At 44.7% G+C, this 15,134-nt stretch overlaps 1 protein-coding gene across 6 annotated transcripts in view; it reads right to left on the reverse strand.

Moving 5' to 3' along the window:
• Positions 1-15,134, reverse strand: part of LOC120686469 — a 34,544-nt gene extending 19,410 nt beyond the window's left edge. For 2 of the 6 annotated variants that reach the window (XM_039968691.1, XM_039968692.1), the window contains exons 1-3: positions 14,982-15,134; positions 1,249-1,349; positions 1,039-1,165 (exon numbers count right to left, since the gene is read on the reverse strand). The gene's annotated coding sequence lies outside the window, so the exon portion shown is untranslated. Of the gene's footprint in view, positions 1-1,038; positions 1,166-1,248; positions 1,350-14,903 lie in introns of all 6 variants that reach the window. The other 4 variants (XM_039968697.1, XM_039968696.1, XM_039968694.1 and 1 more) reach the window with 4 other exon arrangements.

Here is a 15,134-nt window from a genome sequence, read left to right on the forward strand (position 1 = left end):
TGAGTTTCCTCGAATTGGTCTATAAGTTTTCACGAGGCTGTTGCAACAATAGAAGATGAACTTTTAGGCTTAGGCATCACGCATTGGTATGAGTTTGGATTACCTGCTTCGGGTGATGGTAGTGATTTCTGTTACTAAAGCAACGGCAAGTGTTCAGGCTATTCCTGATTTACTCTAGTATGCTGCATGATTCCTTCTGCATTCTACAGCTTCATTATAGTTTATTTTTGATTCTATATGAACTTATGAGATGTGGGGATGGCTTCCAGCTTTGGTTGTAATCTGAGGTGAAGAAATGGACATGAGAGAGATTAGTATTATTCTGTTTTTAAAATGATTTATTAGACCTGTCCTATCATAGGCTTGTGCTACATCTAGGGGTTATGGTCGAATCTGTATGCATACATTAAATTATTCCTTCTATTTGTTGGTTGGGTGTACATGTTTACCCAATTAGTTTCACTCTTATGCAGCGAGTAGATACCTGATACATGATGGCTAGTGGTGACTTCGTATAAACTTATAGAATCAATAATCCTTTGAACGTGTTAAAATAGAAAAATTAACTCAATTATACATGCATGATGTGTATCATCATGCAAACCATGTATATTTGTTTGCATAAAATGATGATCATATCGATTTCCATGTCAAACACATAGTTCAAGCTTAGGTTTTCAACAAATAAAATAAATGTCAAAAACACATTGTGGTGTGATGCAAAAGGGGAAAATGAGTGGTGATGGAAAAGTTATATATATAAAGTACTCAGAAACTAAATTCGTCTATCACATCCTTATAAAGATAAGAAAGTTGCTACATATGTAATTTGTTAGAAATAAACAATTATAGAGAGAAAACATATCAGTATTAAATGTGGGCTTAACTTTATTCATAAGTTTCTAATCCTTATGGCTATAAAATTACTAACCCGTGCAGAAGCATGTGTTCGAACTAGCATTAGCTAATCCATGTAATTGTAGAGGATAAAATACTATATCAATGAGATGACACAGGAAGGACTCATTTATAACTCACCGAAATAATCCAGGGTGGAGTACATGATACTAAGAGAGACAAGTTATAGAAATCATGTCCAAGGTATGCTGGAATGTGTGGGAAACTCTCTTTCCTCTGAGTAGCAGACTCACAAGTTACAAGTTCCCTGCAAGGACAAGATCTCTTTTTGAGTCGCGTAAAGACAATATATACTCCGATCCAATATGTAAGGGTGGCAATAGATCCCACCTATACTTATTATGGATGTATGGTGGCCGACCAGAAAACTCAATACCGTGTGAGCACCAACCAAAGCACCACTCCAAGATTCAATATGTGCGCCTATGTTCCTAGAAACAATAGGAAGCAAGAAATTAGTCAAGATAACTAGTGTTGTCGACGGTATACATCTTCGAATGTTGAGATCACCTAAGGATCGTGGCCCAAGAAGGGGGGTTGAATTGGGACTTTTTCAAATTTCTATCAAGTCCTTAACCTAGACTAGTATTGCCCAATCTATAAATTTGAAACCTAAGTCACTAGAGCATGCTAGCACAAGGTCCTTAGCTAGATAAACACACTATCATGATCATGTTGCCTAAAAGATATCACACTAGTAAGATCAAAACCTAAGTAAAAGATCACACTACCATGCAAGTTGTCCTAGTCAAACTACAAGCAATCAAAGACAAGAGTAACAACAAAAGGATTTAATTGCTTGAAATAAAAGTAAGAGACACGAGACAACCGGATTTTTTCCCGTGGTATCGAGGAGTTGACGCTTTCCCCTAATCCACGTTGGAGCACCCAAACAAGGGTATAGCTCCCTTGCTTCACCAAGGAGCAAGTGATCACTAAGAATGCTCTTTCTCCATCTCCGGAACGGCGAGCTTCACACCGTACACAATCTTCTTGTCTTGGGGCTCCCACAAACACCAAGAGCTCACCAAGAACCTCCCGATCACCAAGACCGGCTAGGTGCCGTCAAACACCAAGAGTAACAAGCTCCTAAGCCTTCACTTGACCTACACACAGTTGGCCCAAGCTCAAGCACACTTGCTACACTTGCAAAGGATGGATTCTTCAAGGTTGAAGCACAAACAAATTGCTAGATCTTCTCTTGTTTGCTCAAAGCACTTTCTCTTCTTCACAAGGGTGGCCTTAAGTATTCAGGGTGTCAAAGGCAACTGAAATGAGCCATGGGGTGCCCTTATATAGAGTGGAAGGAGTTACATAGCCGTTGGAAGTCCACTGCAGAAAAACCGTGAGCACCGGAAGAACCGATGGGTGTCAGATTTGAGGCGTCGGTTCAACCGGTCTCTCTGTGTCCAAATTGTAGCCGTTGGGGTTCTGACACAGTATCCAGGCTTGCGTCAATGCACCGGTGCATGCTCCGTAGGGGCATCGGTTCAACCGGTGCTGAAGAGTTTCACTGATCAACACAAACAAGCTCTCTGGAACATAGGACGTCTAATGCACCGGTGCTTTGATTCTGAACCGTCGGTTCAACCGGTGCTGAAGAGAAGTTGAAGTCCACCAAACATGCTCTCTGGAACAAGGCACATCTAATGCACCGGTGCTTTGATTCTGAACCGTCGGTTCAACCGGTGCTATAGAGTTCTTGACTTGATTCCTGCCTTCATCCAGAGAAGATAGACCGACAGGGCATCGGTCCTTCCGCCAAGCATCGGATGCTCCGACGCTAGGGCACCGGTTCAACCGGTGCTGCTGTTTTTCATTGTTTTCAGCTGAATTGACTTGGATTCGAATGTAACTTCGATTGTTTCTTCTTCCAAGTGTTGTGTTGACTTCTATTGACCATCTTGGGCTATTTTTGTGCGAGTGTGCATGATTTCTAAGGCCAACTCAATTTTGATCAAGCTACTAACTCATGAACCCCTCTTAATAGTACGGTCAAGAACTAAAAATTATAAACCCTATCTAAATCAAGTGTCCTTCATCTCCTTGTGACACTTGAGACTAGAAAGGTCCTTAACCTTTAGAATTGAGTCCTTGGTATGCATGGTTGTTCCGAATTGAGGGGTCTCTTTTCGCATTTCATATGAGACTAAATTAATTATTAATTTTTCCTTCAAAACACACGTTAGTCGCATACGGTTGTCATTAATCACCGAAACATACCATTACATCTATCGGCCTAGATGCACTTCAATCTCCCCCTTTTTGGTGATTGATGACAACACAAAGTAGAGATACATACTATAAGAAATTGAAAGCAATAAACAAGCATGCATTACTCGAAATAAAGCACATGTAGGGACATGTCAACACAGAGCATACACAATATCCAAATAACATGTCCATACACAAAAACCATGAAGATCCAATCACGCCACAAACCACTAAGCTCCCCCTATCTCTACTCCCCCTATCTATCTCCCCCTTTGGCAACAAAGCATCAAAAAGAAAGGTGATCTAATCCTGAGCTGGAGAAGGCGGGGTCTTCCTGCTGGGTCCGGTGGAAAACTGAGCGGCGGAGTCGTCGGCGTCGTCGTCCGTCCAGTCGTCGTCGACTGAAGAGGACTTCTGCTCGATCGGAGTCGTCGGAGCAGCAGAAGTAGCTGGAGTAGCGGTAGTAACTGGCTCGGCGACGATCGTGGAGTCCGTTAGAGGAGCAGACGTGATGGGAGTCAGGTCTGGCTGAGTGGGGCGCACGACGGACGGACGGAGCACCTCAGGCTGTGAAGGTGACTTGAAAGTGAGAGACTGAGCCGAGGGGTGCTGGAGCTGGTGTAGGATCTGCTGCTTCCTAAGAAACTCTGCACGCTGCTTGGCAGTCCAAACACTAGGCTGTGGAGCAGGAGCCGGAGCAGCAGTAGGAACAGGACTGGCAAACAACCCGGTCTGAAGAAATGGTGACATCGGGAAGGATGACAAGGGTGTCTGCACAAAACCGCCAACAGGAGGAGCGAAAGCAGTGGGGTCGAACTGGAGCTGCTGGGGTGTAGGGAGCTGAGGCTCAGGCAGTCCAGTGTTACGGTACAGCTGACCGAAGCATCCTGAGAATAAAGTGAACATCTGCTGCTGGATCTGGGACTGCTGCTGAAGCTGTAACCTCATGGCCTCCTGCTGCTACCGAATGGCCTCAAGAACAAGTGTCTGGGCCTCCTGCTGGCGAGCCTGCTCGGCTTGCATGCTCAGTTGAGCTGCAGCAAACCGGTTCTACTGGTCAGAGAGCCGAGTAAGTATAGCTGCAAGAGAGTCTGGCTGTGTGACCTGTGCAGTGGTAACTGGAGGAGCAGGGGCTCGTGCTGCACCGGAGGATCCTGCCTCATCGTCATGAGCACCTCGAGGAATAGTAATAGTGGGAATGAAATCCTCGTCATCCTCCGAGTCCTCTGAGTCTGTGATCAGGTAGTGTGGGAGCTGGGCCTCTGCTGCTAGTGAAGCGTCCTCGGCTGCTGTCGGATCATCTGCAACTCTGCCCTCAGCCAAGATACGCTCACCTAGAATCTGCTGTGCCCTGCACTGGCCTCTCGAGCCACGACGACTGTCTCGAGGAGTAGCAGGTGAGTAAAAACTGAAGTGTGTCCTCGAGTGCTCCAGCTCATCCATATGCTCATTCTGACTGAGCTGAGCAAGAATCCAGCAGATCCAATGAGCAAAAGGATGGTGACGGTGAACTGTCATCCCATCCAGAATCACGTCCTCTAGCACGCAGATAAAGAAGTCGACTAGGTCAAAGTCACGACCTGTCATGATGTACAATAAAAGCCACTGCTGTAGAGCTGTAATCCCCTCGTTGTATCCAATCCGGAACAGCAGACTCTTCCTCAGAGCTAGGTGGATAGAGTGTGCCACGTGAGTCAGCCTGTCCGGAGTCCTCGGTGTGCCAGGCAGGAAGGACTGCTGAAAGAGAACACTGATCTCCTCGTCAGATGGTACGTGAGACTCATGAGGACGACGAGGAGGCACCGTGCTGCCATAAGCCTGATAGTGCACGAAGTGTGGCTCCTCGGCAATCTGAACTCCAAGCAGGGTAGCCAGTCGTGCTCGGGTCAAACGATAGTGCCTCTCCTGGAACATGAAGTCAATAAACTGTCGGTCCTCCTCAATAAACAGAGTGGCGTAGAAGACTCGAACCCACTCTCGAATGTATCTGGACCTCTCACTGAGTAGAGCAGGCAATCCAACATATCTCTCGAAGAGAGGAAGCACTGGAGTCCCACCTGCTGCTACACGCATAGCCACCCAGTGGAGCATCTTGTGCTCATTGATCTTGATATCCAACTGGCAGTAGGTGTGGTAAAAAGACTCCTGAAGCATAGTGTAAAAGCGACGATCAACTCCAACGTCTCTCTGCTCGGGAAACCACTGCTCCGGGGTGACATATCTCAGTCTCTTGACCCTAGGTCCTGGAATACCCCTGAGATCAAATAGCTCAACCTCGGGCAGCTCCTCACCACTGTCCTGACCTCCTGTTTGAGTCTGACTGTCGGTGTGCTGCTGCTGTGCATGACCTGCTCCCCTCTGAGTGCCACCACCTCGAGTCCGTGGACGTGAGCGGGACTCAGGTGTGGTCTGAGCTGTCTGAGTATGTCCTGAGCGACGTAACTGCTGCTGTGGCTCCCCCTGAGTCTGAGGATCCCTTATCCGAAGTGATCCCTGTTTGTCTGCAGCATCTGCAACTGCCTCTGCCTGCTCTCGCTCGCGGTCCTCACGGGTGCGCTTCTTCTTTTTTTGCACAACCATCTTACCCTTGCCCTTCTTGTCACCAGCCATCTGACATAGAAGCATAACATGAAATTGATTTGAGCCTAAAGCACAAAATCTAGTGGATATTCGTCGACACATCACACTAAAAAGGGATTTGCAGAAACAAGAAAGGGTGTGTGTGTGTAAATGTGCATGTGTGTAAAGGATGATGTACCAAAAGGACTTCACATGCCAAAGAGTGTGTAGGCCATACCCTTGCAAATCAGGAAAGAAATCGACGAAACAGCCTAAGAGCCAATTCCTCGAACACCTGGTGTGCACTCGAAACAAGGGTGGAGGGAACTCAAATCAGGCTTGAAAACTCGTGCGTGGGAGAAGGAGTGGAGCAGCACTGCGTGGAGGAGGCTTGCTGGCGCTTGGAGAGAGGCCGTCGGCGGCGATGAGCGGCGGCGCGTGGGTGCGCGAGCGGCTGCGGAGCAGCAGCGCAGGAGCAGCATACGCGCGGTGTGTGGGCGTGCACGGGCGGCGGCGCAGTGGAGTAGCTGCGGCGGCGGGAGTGGAGAGCACGGGCGCGGTGGCAGCGGCGGCTTGGAGTGGAGAGCACGGGCGCGGTGGCGGCGGCGTACGGGCGGTGGAGCGGGAGTCCGGGCGCGGCGGTTCTCGTGGAGGAAGAAAAGATTTGGGAGACTGACGAGCCGGGCCCGCAAGCAGACAGGGGAAAAGAAGAGCGCGGGCCCTTAAAACCTAAGCACCGGAAAGACCGACGGTTCAGAGAATAAAGCATCGGTGTAACCATCGGAGCAATGTTGACCAGATCTAAACGAAATTGAAAACGAAGTCAACAGGGTCACCGGAAGATCCGCCACTGAGGCATCGGAACATCCGACGGGCGTCAGTGTATTGGCAGGCGTAAGGTCCAGAGACTCTGCAAAGGCCATTACTCCACGCACTAGCACTGGTTGAACCGATGCAAAGGCTTCGGTTCATCCGTCAACCATCGGATGCACCGGTGGCCATCGGTTTAACGGACGGAGTTTGTTCCAGAGACGATGCAGAAAACCGAGCCATGAAGACTTAAGCACCGGTTGAACCGATGCAGTGAAAAACAAGGCGTCGGTTTAACCGGTGGTTAAGGAAATTTTCTGCTGAACTACAAACTCTACTTCTGATCCAAATTAACGAAACCACAGCCATAAACACTCAATTTGGACCATTTTCGAGAGACAACCTCACCCCTCAAACACTCATACTAAGTGCTCGCAAGCTTTTACATTAACATAGGCAAATTAAGAACCAAGCGAGGTTTAAACACAAAACCAAATGTATGAGCCACTTTGCCTATGAACTTAGAGATAGAAACTTTAAGTTCGATAGGACATGACTCAATAGGCATGAAAGCGCAATATTGATCTTATCACTCTTGTGGAGATGATATATCATATTTAGCATGAATATCTTTCTCGAAGTGTGATTTGCTCCCTTGTGATGCTACTAACGTGATGCAATGCCAAAGCAAAGCGAGAAATCAAACATGGATGCATTCTATATGACAAGCACATGCATTGCAAAAATTTAAATCTATCTTGTCAAGTTTGAACCCTTGGCAAGCTTCTTCATGATGAACCATTCTTCATGCCATGAGCGAAACAAATACCACCGGCTCATGCAAGACCCATGTTCATCACTATCTTGACAAGGTTAGACAAGCCCCTAGCACATGTACATATGAAATGCATCTATATGACAAGGCATTTATATGACGTTAGAAGCATCTAAAATGTTAAGCTCACTTCGCAACCTACAAAAGGTGCTCTCATCTAGAGGTTTGGTGAAGATATCCGCCAATTGATCTTCGGAACGAACACCACAAAGTAGTATATCATTCCTTGCCACATGATCTCTTAGAAAGTGATGACGAATATCTATGTGCTTGGTGCGAGAGTGTTGAACCGGGTTATTAGCAATTTTAACGGCACTCTCGTTATCACAAAGGAGCGGGATCCTATCTAATACTACACCATAGTCCAAGAGGCTTTGCTTCATGTAGAGGATTTGAGCACAACAAGCCCCGGCGGCAATGTATTCCGCCTCCGCGGTTGACAAGGCCACGGAATTTTGCTTCTTAGATGACCAAGAGACTAAGGAACGCCCTAGCAAGTGGCACCCGCCTGAAGTACTCTTGCGATCCACACGACATCCGGCAAAGTCCGAATCCGAGTATCCCAAGAGTGTAAAACTAGCGCATTTGGGGTATCACAAGCCTATGCTAGGCGTATGCTTGAGATATCTAAGGATCCTCTTAACGGCACTAATGTGTGATTCCTTAGGATTAGCTTGAAAGCGGGCACACATGCATACGCTAAACATGATATCGGGCCTAGATGCGGTTAGGTAAAGAAGCGACCCAATCATAGAACAATAGAGAGTTTGGTCAACCGATTTACCTCCCTCATCCAAGTCAAGATGTCCATTAGTTGGCATTGGAGTCTTGATCAGCTTCCAATCATCCATCTTGAATTTCTTGAGTATATCTTTTGTATACTTTTCTTGATGGATGAAAGTCCCTTCCTTCAATTGCTTGATTTGAAATCCAAGGAAGAAATTGAGCTCACCGATCATGGACATCTCAAATTCCCTAGCCATCATTTCTCCAAATTCTTTGCAAAGAGTGGGGTTAGTTGAACCAAAAATGATATCATCAACATAAATTTGACATACAAATAGTTCTTCATTGATGATTCTTGTGAATAGAGTTGTATCCACCCTCCCGATCTTGAAGCCTTTGTTGAGAAGAAAGTCACGAAGGCATTCATACCAAGCCCTTGGCGCTTGCTTGAGCCCGTAGAGCGCCTTGTGCAACCTATAAACATGATTAGGATATCTAGGGTCCTCAAACCCAGGAGGTTGTTCAACAAACACCAACTCATTAATCATGCCATTTAAGAACGCACTCTTCACATCCATTTGAAAGAGTTTCATGTTATGATGTGAATCGTACGCTAAAAGGATACGAATGGCTTCAAGTCTTGCAACGGGGGCAAAAGTTTCACCAAAGTCCAACCCTTCAACTTGTGCAAAGCCCTTTGCCACAAGTCTTGCCTTGTTGCAAATCACTACACCATGTTCATCTTGTTTGTTGCGGAAGACCCACTTAGTACCAATGATATTCTTGTCTTGAGGACGTTCTTCAAGAACCCAAACTTCATTGCGGGTAAAGTTGTTGAGCTCTTCTTGCATGGCCATCACCCAATCCGGGTCCTCAAGAGCTTCATCTATATTTGTGGGTTCCAAGCAAGAAACAAAAGAGTAATGTTCACAAAAGGAGGCATATTGACGTCTACGAGTTCTTACTCCACCGGAGGGATTGCCCATGATCAAGTCAATGGGATGATTCCTTGAAGTTCTTGTATGCCTCTCTTGTGCTTGAGACGTTGATTCTTCTAGTGTTTCGTCATCTTGATCTTGAGCTTGGGCTTGTTCACTTGTGATGTGCGTGTCATCAAATGGAAGTTGCTCTTCAACCATTTGTTCATCTTGGACATCATGAAAAGGAGGTGAGGCATCATCTTCTTCATCGGATGACTCATCATGGTGATGTGATGATGTAGACTTGTCTTCATCCTTTGAGTCATCCTTGGAAGTGACTTCAACTTGAGTGGATGAGGCTTGTAGCTCTTCTACCTCCTCCTTTGGCTTGACTTGCCCAATAGTGATGTTCTTCATGACTTCTCGAAGTGGTTCATCACCTACATCATCACAAGAGAAAACTTCCCCTTGGGAGCCATTAGTCTCATCAAACTCCACATCACAAGTTTCTTCAATCTTGCTTGTAGCACTATTGAATACTCGATATGCTTTGGAGTTTGATGAATAACCAATAAGAAAACCAACATCACATCTACTTTCAAACTTGCCTAGGTGCTTCCTTTTCTTGAAGATGTAGCATTTGCAACCAAACACCCGGAAGTAGGAGATGTTGGGCTTCCTCCCAATGAGAAGCTCATAGGGTGTCTTTCCCAAGAAGCGGTGAAGATAAACTCGGTTGGATGCATGGCATGCGGTGTTGATGGCTTCCGCCCAAAATCTTTGTGAGATGCTATAGTCATCCAACATTGCTCTTGCAAGAGTGATCAATGTCTTGTTCTTCCTCTCCACCACTCCGTTTTGTTGGGGTGTATATGTTGATGAAAACTCATGCTTGATCCCCAAATCGTTGCAAAGCTCTTCTACTTAAGTGTTCCTAAACTCCGTGCCATTGTCACTCTGGACCTTCACAACACTTGACTCAAATTCATTTTGAGCTTGCTTGACAAAAATCTTGAAGATCCCCATAGTCTTGCTCTTGTCCTCTAAAAAGAAAGTCCAAGTATATCTAGAATAATCATCAACAATTACAAGACAATAGAGATTACCGCCAAGACTTTTGTAGGTGGTTGGCCCAAAGAGATCCATGTGTAGTAGCTCCAAGCTTCTTGATGTTGACAAATAAGCCTTCATGGGATGTGATGATGCAAATTGCTTCCCAGCTTGACAAGCACTACATAATTTGTTTTTGTCAAATGTAACATCTTTAACACCAACCACCATACCTCGTTTGAAGGCCTTCTTGAGTTGGCTCATGCCAATATGAGCAATGCGGCGATGCCAAAGCCAACCCATGGAGTTCTTGGAGAAGAGACATGTCGCCAAGCTTGCATCATTAGATTAGAAATCAACAAGGTAAATGTTACCATGTCGAAATCCTTTGAATATTAAACTCTTGTCCTCCTTGCTTGTTACTATAACCTCACTATCACTAAAGGTGCATATTAGTCCTAAATCACAAAGTTGAGCAATAGATAACAAATTGAAACTAACCGACTCAACAAGCAACACATTAGAAATAGAGAGATCCTTGGTAATGGCTACCTTACCCAAACCTACCACTTTTCCTTTTGAGTTGTCACTAAAGGTGACATGTTCATAATCGCCCACATCTTCATCTAGTGAGGTGAACATCTTTACATAGCCGGTCATGTGTTGTGTACATCCGCTATCAAGCACCCAATGCTTGCCACCGGCTTTGTAGTTCACCTACACACAAATGAATCACTTTTGAGGTTTGGGAACCCACGCAAGTTTGGGTCCTTTGACATGAGTTACTAAAGCTTTAGGAACCCATAGTTGGCGTGGTAGCTTTCCCTTAATTTGAGTGTCAATAAACTTTGCCTTAACCTTACCACTTTTAAGCTTACTTAACAAGAAATGATTTTCATTGAATTGAGACTTGTAATTAGGAGGCAAGGTAGGAGGTGGATGAGTGGGAATTGGACACTCCCTTGTGTGATGCCTGGTGACTTGACAATGTTGACAATATGAGCCAACTTCCTTGTTGAAACATGCCATGAGCTCCGGCGACTTGGGACAATTTTCCGGAGGGTTGGGAAATGATGCAAGTCCATTTGTCCCAAAGTGCCTTGCATTGTGGAAGAGAATCTCTTTATGCAAGTATTCTCCTCTTGTCACATTGAACACGCATTTAGTCATGCTTTCAAGTTCCTCCTCAAGTTGTTTCTCCCTATCATGGTTAGTCTTTGAACAAGAAGGAGAAGCATAATGACAAGTAATAGGGTGAGGCAACTCCACAAGATCATCACAAGAAGTAGCTATATTGACTTTGATGACTTTCTTTTGAGTTTCTTTTAGTTATTCATCCAAAGCATCAAAGGCAAGGTCAAGTTCTTGATATTTTATATTTAAGTTAGCATAATCAAGCTTAAGCTTCTTGTTGCATGAAGTAAGTGACTTGTTAAGCACAACTACTTCCTCATATTTAACATTCAATTCATCATGCTTAACAAGTAGCTTGTCATGCTCCTCTTTAAGTTGCTTGCTAGGAACAATGTTTGTATCATGAGTTTCTACTAGCTCATTATGCCTAACAATCAACTCATTATTTGAGGCCTTAAGCTTGGCATATTCAATTTCAAGAACTTTACATTTTGATTTGTACTTCTTGATCACTTGTTGGTACTCTTCTAGGATGTTTTGCACTTCATTAGGAGATAAGCAATGTTCACTTTCATCACTAGAGGAGTCTTCATCATCACTCACCTTGGAGTTACATCTTGCCATGAAGCACATGGGTGGTGGAGGTAGAGGTGCCTCATCACCAACATCTTCATCATCATGCATGGCAATCCCCACAATCTTTTTCTTGGATTCTTCATCACTTGAGTCATCATTTGAGGATTCACCATCCGTGATCCATTCTCCAAGGAAGGCCTTGACCTTCTCTTTTCTTGTGAAAGACCCTTTCTTCTTATGGTCCTTCTTCTCATGACTTTTCTGTGAAGTCTTGTATTGATTGTCAACATCTTCTTGTTTCTTGTTGGGCTTTGAAGGCTCCGGACAATCATACGAGAGATGACCATATTTGCCACAATTATAACAAACTTTCTTGACATTGTCCTTACTCTTCCGGGTACGAAACTTGTTTTTCTTGGGGTCATAGTTGTACCCTCTCTTGTTCAACCTTGACATCATCTTGGAGGTCTTCCTCCTGAGAAGTGCTAGCTCAACATCACCATCTTCATCACTTGAATCTTCGTTAGCTTCATCTTCGCTTGAGCTTGGTGATGGAGCTTTGCACTTGTTCTTTTTCTTGGACTTATGATCACTTTTAGCTTTGAGTGCAAGATCTCTCTTGTCTTGCGGTGGATCAACTTCTCCCAAGAGGAACATATCATGAGACCGAATCTTCCCAACAACATCACTCACATCAAGTGTTTCAAGATCCTTCTCATAGAGCAATGAGGTGATCACTAGTAGACAAAGGAGAAATATCAAGAGCGTTAATGTCCTCAATAAGCACATTCAATCGAGCATACATTTGTTCAACCAATTCATTTTGAAGCATTTTGAATTCATTTAGTTTTTCCTTAAGCACTTGATATTTTTCTTCACGAATCTTTTTAGAACCTACATAAATAGCTTCAAGTGCTTTCCAAATTTCATGAGCGGTCTTTTTGTTGTGAACACGAGCAAAGATCTCACTAAGAGCATCAAACAAAGCATTCTTTGCTCTAGCACCATATTTGACTTGATCTTCATTCCACGGACCAACAATAGGTTTTTCCGTGACCGCCCAAGCCATGGGATTAATAGTCTCAAGGTAACCCGCCATGCGAGCTTTCCAATAAGCATAGTGTCTCCCATCGAGCTTGGGTGGACCACCACTTCCCCCGGCCATACTCTAGGATTTTAAGCCTAAAAAGAGAGCCCTTGCTCTGATACCAATTGTAAGGATCGTGGCCCAAGAAGGGGGGTTGAATTGAGACTTTTTCAAATTTCTATCAAGTCCTTAACCTAGACTAGTATTGCCCAATCTATAAATTTGAAACCTAAGTCACTAGAGCATGTTAGCACAAGGTCCTTAGGTAGGTAAACACACTATCATGATCATGTTGCCTAAAAGATATCACACTAGCAAGATCAAAACCTAAGTAAAAGATCACACTACCATGCAAGTTGTCCTAGTCAAACTACAAGCAATCAAAGACAAGAGTAACAACAAAAGGATTTAATTGCTTGAAATAAAAGTAAGAGACACGAGACAACCGGATTTTTTCCCGTGGTATCGAGGAGTTGACGCTTCCCCCTAATCCACGTTGGAGCACCCACACAAGGGTATAGCTCCCTTGCTTCACCAAGGAGCAAGTGATCACTAAGAATGCTCTTTCTCCATCTCCGGAACGGCGAGCTTCACACCGTACACAATCTTCTTGTCTTGGGGCTCCCATAAACACCAAGAGCTCACCAAGAACCTCCCGATCACCAAGACCGGCTAGGTGCCGTCAAACACCAAGAGTAACAAGCTCTTAAGCCTTCACTTGACCTACACTCAGTTGGCCCTAGCTCAAGCACACTTGCTACACTTGCAAAGGATGGATTCTTCAAGGTTGAAGCGCAAACAAATTGCTAGATCTTCTCTTGTTTGCTCAAAGCACTTTGTCTTCTTCACAAGGGTGGCCTTAAGTATTCAGGGTGTCAAAGGCAACTGAAATGAGCCATGGGGTGCCCTTATATAGAGTGGAAAGAGTTACATAGCCGTTGGAAGTCCACTGCAGAAAAACCGTGAGCACCGGAAGAACCGATGGGTGTCAGATTTGAGGCGTCGGTTCAACCGGTCTCTCTGTGTCCAAATTGTAGTCGTTGGGGTTCTGACACAGTATCCAGGCTTGCGTCAATGCACCGGTGCATGCTCCGTAGGGGCATCGGTTCAACCGGTGCTGAAGAGTTTCACTGATCAACACAAACAAGCTCTCTGGAACATAGGACGTCTAATGCACCGGTGCTTTGATTCTGAACCGTCGGTTCAACCGGTGCTGAAAAGAAGTTAAAGTCCACCAAACATGCTCTCTGGAACAAGGCACATCTAATGCACCGGTGCTTTGATTCTGAACCGTCAGTTCAACCGGTGCTATAGAGTTCTTGACTTGATTCCTGCCTTCATCCAGAGAAGATAGACCGACAGGGCATCGGTCCTTCCGCCAAGCATCGGATGCTCCGACGCTAGGGCACCGGTTCAACCGGTGCTGCTATTTTTTATTGTTTTCAGCTGAATTGACTTGGATTCGATTGTAACTTCGATTGTTTCTTCTTCCAAGTGTTGTGTTGACTTCTATTGACCATCTTGGGCTGTTTTTGAGCGAGTGTGCATGATTTCTAAGGCCAACTCAATTTTGATCAAGCTACTAACTCATGAACCCCTCTTAATAGTACGGTCAAGAACTAAAAATTATAAACCCTATCTAAATCAAGTGTCCTTCATCTCCTTGTGACACTTGAGACTAGAAAGGTCCTTAACCTTTAGAATTGAGTCCTTGGTACGCATGGTTGTTCCGAATTGAGGGGTCTCTTTTCGCATTTCATATGAGACTAAATTAATCATTAATTTTTCCTTCAAAACACACGTTAGTCGCATACGGTTGTCATTAATCACCGAAACTTACCATTACATCTATCGGCCTAGATGCACTTCAGATCAATATAACTTTCATAAATTCGATTATCTCAAAAAAAAAAGAGAGAAGCTAGCTAGCCAGAGTTTGCTCCAAAAAATCCACTGGTAAAGCAATAACAAAACTTGAGGAATCCCCAACGAAACATTAAGAAGGGATCCACATAAAAAACAAACTGAAAAACAAGTTGAAATCCAGGCTAGAAAAATAAATCAAGAACTATACAGCTCGAAAGGCAAGATCTGGAGCCGACCAGGATCAGGTTAGCATGGAGGAAATTAGAGAGAGTGGGCAAGCGCTCACCATTCTGGCTAAGAAGGTGACTGGGGAGAAGTAGAAGACCAGGGGCTCTAGGTGGTCTGGAGCTATAGTAATATCATTCGTCTTTCTAGTAACATGCCTGATTCGTGCTGCTGGTGAAAGGAACTTTTCCGTCAGCTTTTTATATTCTTGACC

The sequence above is a fragment of the Panicum virgatum genome, chromosome 8N (genome assembly GCF_016808335.1).
Source record: "Panicum virgatum strain AP13 chromosome 8N, P.virgatum_v5, whole genome shotgun sequence".
In the NCBI taxonomy this organism is placed as follows: Eukaryota; Viridiplantae; Streptophyta; class Magnoliopsida; order Poales; family Poaceae; genus Panicum; species Panicum virgatum.